Raw genomic sequence first — 8,262 nt, 5'->3', positions numbered from 1 at the left:
TGCTAAATTTAAAGAACTGGTTTTTAGCCAGGCGTGGTGGCAAGACCCTGTAATCGCAGCTACTCGGGAGACTGAGACAGGAGAATTGCTTGAACCTGGGAGGCGGAGGTTGCAGTGAGCCGAGATTGTGCCACTGTACTCCAGCCTGGGTGACAGAGTGAGAGCCTCTCTAAAAAAAAGAAAAAAAAGAACTGGTTTTGTTTTGTTTAGTTTTCTTTAGAGATGGAGATCTCACTATGTTGCCCAGGATGGTCTATGAACTCCTGGGCCCAAGCGATCCTCCCCCATCAGCCTCCCAAAATGCTGGCCTGAGACACTGTGCCCGTCCAGGACAGTTGCAGGAATTAAACTGCAATATGGATGCAAATACGTAAGTAAATGCTTGATATGTGTCAGGTGTTCGAAAAATATTAGTTTATTCCCCAACTGAATTGAAAGGATTGAATATTTTCTAACTCGTTTCTACTTATTGATAAATAATAGTTTTATTATTGGTGAATTTTAAAATTGAAGTTAGCTAAAACTGCAATCATTTTAACAACCAAAATTTTAATTTTCTCAATACTAAAACTCAATTCCGCGCCAGGCCTGCCAGACACCTGCGCCGGCCCGCAGCCACCGCGGCAGCTGCCAGCGTGTGTGGCCCAGACATCCAGACGCCGTCTGCCATCCAGATCTGCAGGATCATGCGGCCAGATGATGCCAGTGTGGCCCGCAATGTCTAGGGGTGACCATCTTGAAGATGATCGAGGAGGTGGGCGCCATCATCAGCACCTGGCATTGCAACAGCCAGAACAGGGACCGCTGTGTGGCCACTCTGGCACGGGTCGAGCACACCGACTTCCTGTGGCCCATGTGCATCGGTGAGGTGGCCCACATCAGCGCGGAGATCACCTACACTTCCAAGCACTCAGTGGAGGTGCAGGTCAACGTGATGTCGGAAAACATCCTTACAGGTACCAAAAAGCTGACCAATAAGGCCACCCTCTGGTATGTGCCCCTGTCGCTGAAGAACGTGGACAAGGTCCTCGAAGTGCCTCCTGTTGTGTATTCCCGGCAGGAGCAGGAGGAGGAGGGCCGGAAGCGGTACAAAACCCAGAAGCTGGAGCGCATGGAGACCAAGTGGAGGAACCAGGACGTCGTCCAGCCAGTCCTCAACCCAGAGCCGAACACTGTCAGCTACAGCCAGTCCAGCTTGATCCACCTGGTGGGGCCTTCAGACTGTACCCTGCACAGCTTCGTGCATGAAGGCGTGACCATGAAGCTCACGGACGAGGTCGTCGGGATCGTGGCTGCACGCCACTGCAAGACCAACCTCGTCACAGCTTCCGTGAACGCCATTAATTTTCACGACAAGATCAGAAAAGACTGCATCAAGACCATCTCCGGACGCATGGCCTTCACGAGCAATAAATCCGTAGAAATAGAGGTCTTGGTGGACGCCAACTCTGTTGCAGACAGCTCCCAGAAGCGCTACCGGGCCGCCAGTGTCTTCACCTGTGTCACTGAGCCAGGAGGGTGGGTCGCTGCCCATGCCCCAGCGCTTGCCCGAGACCCAGGATGAGAAGAAACGCTTTGAAGCCTGACTCAGTGGCTCAAGTCTGTAATCCCAGCACTTTGGGAGGCTGAGGCAGGCGAATTATCTGAGGTTGGAAGTTCAGACCAGCCTGCTCAACGTGGTGAAACCCCGTCTCTACTAAAAATACAAAAACTTGGCCGGGCGTGATAGTGATGGTGCACGCCTGTAATCCCAGCTACTCAGGAGGCTGGGTCAGGAGAATCTCTTGAACCCGGAGGCGGAAGTTGCAGGGAGCACTCCAGCCTGGGCAACAGAAGCGAAACTCTGTCTCAAAAAAAAAAAAGAGAGAGAGAGAGAAGCGCTTAGAGGAAGGCAAAGGGCGGTACCTGCCGATGAAGGCGAAGTGGCAGGGCCACTTGGAGCCTCAGCCCTAGACGCCCTCCTCCTGCCGCTGGGGCCTTGAGTAGATGTGGCAACAGGCCCAGTGTCCAGTCACATAGAAGTTACCCCTTTGGCCAAAAACCCAATTCACATTGAGAACTGGTGTTGTCTGAATTTTTCGTATCATAGTATTAACCTGTACTCTCTCCTGCAAACCTACACACCAAAGCTTTATTTCTATCATTCCAGTGTCAAAGCTACACAGTGTTGTCCCGAGCGCTGGGAGGCATTCTGTGGAAACCCTGGGGAATGCTTCCCAGCACACTGCAAGGTATGGGAAGAACCCAGCACCACTAATAAAGCTGCTGCTTGGCTGGGGAAAAAAAAAAAAAAAAAAAAATTCTGCCGGGCGCGGTGGCTCACGCCTGTAATCCCAGCACTTTGAGAGGCTGAGGCAGGCGGATCACTTGAGGTCAGGAGTTCCAGACCAGCCTAGCCAACATGGCAAAACCCATCTCTACTAAAAATACAAAACTTAACTGGGTGTGGTGGCGGGCGCCTGTAATCCCAGCTACTCGGGAGGCTGAGGCAGGACAATCTCTTGAACCTGGGAGGCAGAGGTTGCACTGAACCGAGATCACGCTACTGCACTCCAGCCTGGGCAACAAGAGCGAAACTCTGTCTCAAAACAAAAAAAAAAAGAAAAAACTAGAACTCAAATATCCAGGATTTTTAATCAGGTAACTAATGTAGATAAGGGGAAAAAAAACTAAGAATATACTGATTTACCTGGAAAAATGTTATTTGTAATCCCAACTTGCTCTCCGAATGTAATAATATCACTGAACATCAGTGACTTTTTTTTTTTTTTGAGACATACTTTTGCTCTTGTTGCCCAGGCAGGAGTGCAATGGCACGATCTCAGCTCACTGCACCTCTGCCTCTCTGGTTCAAGCAATTATCCTGCCTCAACCTCCCGAGTAGCTGGGATTATAGGCGTCTGTCACTATGCCTGGCTAATTTTTTGTATTTTTAGTAGCGATGGGGTTTCACCATGTTGGTCAGGCTGGTCTCAAACCCCTGACCTCAGGTATTCCACCTGCCTCGGTCTCCTGAAGTGCTGGGATTATAGGCGTGAGCCACCGCACCCAGCAACTTTTTAATATATAAAACCATGCCTTGGGCCGGGCTTGGTGGCTCACCCTGTAATCCCAGCACTTTAGGAAGCTGAGGTGGGTGGATCACCTGAGGTCAGGAGTTCGAAACCAGTCTGACCAACATGGTGAAAACCCCAGCTCTACTAAAAATACAAAAATTAGCCATGCATGGTGGAGTGCGCCTGTAGTCCCAGCTACTCAGGAGACTGAGGCAGGAGAATCCCTTGAACCTGGGAGGCGGAGGTTGCAGTGAGCCGAGATTGAGCCACTGCACTCCAGCCTCAGCTGCAGAGCAAGACTCCGTCTCAAAACAACAACAACAACAAAAACTTGTTCCAAATCAGAAATCAATCATAATGTATACAATCATGTCAATGAGTTTTCTCTCTCTCTTTTTTTTTTTTTTTTTTTTTTTGGCTAAATGCAAAATATAGAAGGATTTGGGCCTGGCGCAGTGGCTCACATCTGTAATCCCAGCACTTTGGGAGTCCAAGGTGGGCGGATCTCTTGAGGTCAGGAGTTTGAGAACAGCCTGGCCAACATGGCAAAACCCCATCTCTACTAGAAATACAAAAATTAGCTGGGCATGGTGGAGTGTACATGCAATCTCAGCTATTTGGGAGGCTGAGGCAGGAGAATCGCTTGAACTGAGCCAAGATGGCACCACTGCACTCCAGCCTGGGTGAAAGAGCAAGACTCTGTCTAAAAAAAAATATATATATATATACACACACACACACACACACATATACATAGATATATATAGAAGGATTTGATCTGTATGGACCATAGAAAAGGGAAGTTAAATAACGGTATTTCTGCAGAAGTTAGCCAGCATCGATCAGTGTAGCCTTGCTCACTACACAGATTCTCCAGTCTCCTTCAGTGTGATTCAGTAAATATATATTCCTATAGTTTATGTTGAGGTCTTGAGGGCATCCAATAAAGGACATGGCTCTTCTCTGCCCAAATTGAGAATAAAGGGCAAGCATAAGGTAAATGTGAGGTCAGATATCACCTTGAACTGATAAGGATTAACTGGAGGATGCAGCTCATGAGAACCAAACTGACCTGTCACCTGAACCCCAGAATGATACACACTTACCTACCATGTTCCACAGGCAGCAAAGGCACACATTATGGCTTTCATGGGGCCATAGGCACTTCTGCTTTTTCCTTGGGCTCCCCTTCTTTTTCCTTCATTAAATATATATACTAAAAATTGTACATTATGGCTATACTGATATACATATATTAAAACATTTTTGAGCTACAAATTCACTTTTTTCTTCTTCTGTTTTTTCTTTTTTCTTTTTTTTTTTTTTTTTTCCATACAGGGTGTTGCCCAGGCCAGACTGTAGCACCAATATCTCGGCTCACTCCAGTTTAAGCCTCCTGGGCTCAAGGATCCTCCCACCTCAGCCTTCCGAGTAACTGGGACCAAAGGCACATGGCACCACACCCAGCCAATTTTTAAATTTTTTTGTAGATAAGGATACGGGGTCTCACTATATTGCCTAGGCTAGTCTCCAACTCCTGGGCTCAAGGGATCCTACGGCAGCAGCCTCCCAAAGTGCTGGGATTACAGGCTTGAGCCACCACACCCAGCCTCATTTTTTTTCTTCCGATTTTTAAGGAAATTAAAACATTTTCATGGACCCTAGGCACTGCCTGCTGTGCCTAAGGAAGAAGTTGGCTCTGAACAACACTGAACACACTGGCCCAAGTAAGGCTTAAATCCCAGAGGAAGTGTGTACTCTTGAGAGAAATGAGAAGAAATGAGGCAAGCATACCTAGGTTGTTCTTCCTGATTTAGCAATCAGATGAGTTACTCTCTGCCTTGGATTACAATGAATAAAGGGAAAGCAATGAGCGCATCATTCCAGCTCAACTCACATGAAAGAAAATAGCAGTAGAGAAAAAGCAACCCTCTCTTAGCAATTCTGTTCTTAAAGCTGAAATGATTGCATTTGGTTATCGTAATTAGATAACACTGGTCTTTTATGATTACCGATCTAATTCTTCTTGCTCCAGATTCCTGTTTACCAGAAAATCTGATTATAACTAGGCTTCCCATGTAGATTATCCTATAAGGAAAGAATATCTCAAGCAGGCTGGGGTGATGACTCACGCCTGTAATCCCAGCACTTTGGCAGGCCCAGGCAGGTGGTTCACTTGAGACCAGGAGTTCAAGACCAGCCTGGACAACATGGCAAAATCCTGTCTTTACCAAAAATACAAAACATTAGCTGGTATGGTGGCTTGAGCCTGTAGACCCAGCTACTAAGGAGGCCAAGGTAGGAGGATGGCTTGAGCCCAGGAGGTAGAGGTTACAGTGAGCTGAGATCGTACTGCACTCCAGCCTGGGTGACAGAGTGAGACCCTGTCTCAAAAACAAAACAAAAAATCTCAAGCAGCTGATAAAATATACAATCTGAATATACAATCTGCTGTCCGGTTACATTTCTCATTGTAAGATAGTAAATTAACATTCTGGTTTATATATTCTCACAAGAGACTGTTTGGCATGAGAATCCATGGATTCATTTAACTCATTTTCATATAACTGACTTGACCATGTTATTGAACTGAGAATGTTGAAGTTCAAAATCTAAACCATAATGACTTAATCCAAGGTACTACAACCCTAGAAGACTCTAAGTAGCCAGAAAGTTTGTATTAGCTGCAATTCAATTTTCCAATTTTCTAACCACAACACACCCCCCAGTCCTCACACCTTTCTTATAATCCTATGTCCTCAAATTAGCTGAGTGGGGCAGCCCGAGGGAGCAAAAAAGTAGGAAACACTCCAGCAAAATGTTTCTGATTTTTTCCTTTTTTTTTTTTTTGAGACAGAGTCTGGCACGATCTCGACTCACTGCAACCTCTGCCTCCTGGGTTCAAGCAATTCTTCTGCCTCAGCTTCCTGAGTAGCTGGGATTACAGGCACGCACCACCATGCCCAGCTAATTTTTGTATTTTTAGTACAGATGAGGTTTCGTCATATTGGCCAGTCTGGTCTCAAACTCCTGACCTCGTGATCCGCCCTCCTTGGCCTCCCAAAGTGTTGGGATTACAGGCATGAGCCACCGTGCCTGGCCCTTTAATTTTTTTTATTTGCTTTCTTTTCCCTCTCTCTCTTTTTTTGTTTTGTTTTGTTTTGTTTTGTTTTTTGGAGACAGGGTCATTGCAGCCTAGACCTCCAGGACTCCTACTCCCTCTGGGATTCTCCCGCCTCAGCCTCCCGATTAGTTCATGCCACTAGGCCCAGCTGATTTGTTTTTATTATTTTTATTTTTATTAATTTTTTTTGTAGAGACAGGGTCTCACTATTTTGCCCAGACTGGTCTCAAATACCTGGGCTCAAGCAATCCTCCCACCTTGGTTTCCCAAAGTGCTGGGATTACAGGCATGAGCCACAGCACCTGAACTATTTTTCAGTTTTTCGAACTATTATTTTCTTTCTTTTTTTTTTTTTTTTTTTTTTTTTTGAGACAGAGTCTCGCTCTGTCGCCCAGGCTGGAGTGCAGTGGCGCAGTCTCGGCTCACTGCAAGCTCCGCCTCCCGGGTTCACGCCATTCTCCTGCCTCAGCCTCCTGAGTAGCTGGGACTACAGGCGCCCGCCACCGCGCCCGGCTAATTTTTTTTGTATTTTTAGTAGAAACGGGGTTTCACCGTGGTCTCGATCTCCTGACCTTGTGATCCGCCCGCCTCGGCCTCCCAAAGTGCTGGGATTACAGGCGTGAGCCACCGCGCCCGGCCTCTTTTTTTTTTTTTTTGAGATGAAGTTTCACGCTCGTCATCCAGGCTGGAGTGCAATGGCACAACCTTGGCTCACTACAACCTCCACCTCCTGGGTTCAAGTGATGCTCCTGTCTCAGCTTCCCAAGTAGCTGGGATTACAGGTGCCTGCCACCACACCCAGCTTATTTTTGTATTCTTAGTAGAGTCGGGGTTTCACCATGTTGGCCAGCCTGGTCTTGAGCTCTTGACCTCAGGTGATCCACCCACCTCAGCCTCCCAAAGTGCTGGAATTACAGCGTGAGCCACCGTGCCTGGCCGTGAACTATTATTTTCATCTGGGTCTATCCAATGTCCCACTGTGCCCGGTGGATGTCAAGGAATGTTTAATGCATGACTGTTCTCCATGGCTCATAATTAAAGAAGGGTTAGTCATTAGCAGTTGGTTCTGTGTAAAGCAAGTCATATCCTTTATGACAAATTATCTCTTGGAAATTTTCATTTAGTCTTAACCACCTCCATGGCCAGACAAGATGTCGTTTGTTCCGTATCAAGATACGGAAGAAACGGTGACACAACAAAGTTTGTAATGGAGCATGTCAATAGTTATATTCTTTCATCAAACATGTATTCAGAGCCAATGAAGTGCTGGTCAGCTCTGTGCCTAACAGAATTGGAGGCAGGAAAGTATGATTTAGCTATGTGCCCAGAAATAAAATGAAACAGATTTGGGTAAATATATATTAATCTCTGCCTCAACAACTGGGATTATATTCCCATTTTCATAGGAAATAGAGGCACTGAGAGAATGAGTAACATGCCTAAAGCCACATAGGTAGAAATAATGATATAATCATAATGTAGTTGTGTTTCAAACTCAGTCCTGTTCAGTTCGATAAACATTTGTCCAGTCCTCATTCTATGCTATGTCCTGTGAATTGGCTTTGAGAATGCAGCCATGAACCCCGCTGAAGAACTTTATCAGCTTTCGGCCACCAAGACCGTAAACTCATCTACAGGACCACTCATGCCTTCTGCCAGCCTTCTTGATACCATGGGAGAGGCATAGCTCCTCCTAACTAAGGCTGCTCTTTCCCCTGTGTTTTATTTATTTATGTATTTATTTTATTTATTTGTTTATTTTTTTGAGACAGAGTCTTGCTTTGTAGCCCAGGCTGGAATGCAGTGATGCGATCTCAGCTCACTGCAACCTCCACCTCCCGGGTTCAAGTGATTCTTGTGCTTCAGCCTCCCGAGTAGCTGGGATTACAGGCACACAGCACCATGCCCGGCTAATTTTTGTGTTTTTGGTAGAGATAGCGTTTCTCTATGTTGGCTAGGCTGGTCTCAAACTCCTGACCTCAAGTGATCTGCCCACCTTGGCCTCCCAAAGTGCTGGGATTACAGGTGTGAGCCACCTCACCCGGCGTCCCCTGTGTTTTAGGTCCCACCCCCATGCCCTTT

At 46.6% G+C, this 8,262-nt stretch overlaps 1 pseudogene; it reads left to right on the top strand.

Annotated features, from left to right (window-relative positions):
* Positions 1–671: 671 nt before the first annotated feature.
* Positions 672–1,717, top strand: LOC705407 (putative cytosolic acyl coenzyme A thioester hydrolase-like pseudogene; annotated as a pseudogene).
* The last annotated feature ends 6,545 nt before the right edge of the window (positions 1,718–8,262 follow it).

The sequence above is a fragment of the Macaca mulatta genome, chromosome 5, assembly GCF_049350105.2.
Source record: "Macaca mulatta isolate MMU2019108-1 chromosome 5, T2T-MMU8v2.0, whole genome shotgun sequence".
NCBI classification, from domain to species: Eukaryota; Metazoa; Chordata; class Mammalia; order Primates; family Cercopithecidae; genus Macaca; species Macaca mulatta.
Note: the sequence above shows the minus strand (reverse complement) of the source record. Positions and strands in the feature narration are given on the sequence as shown.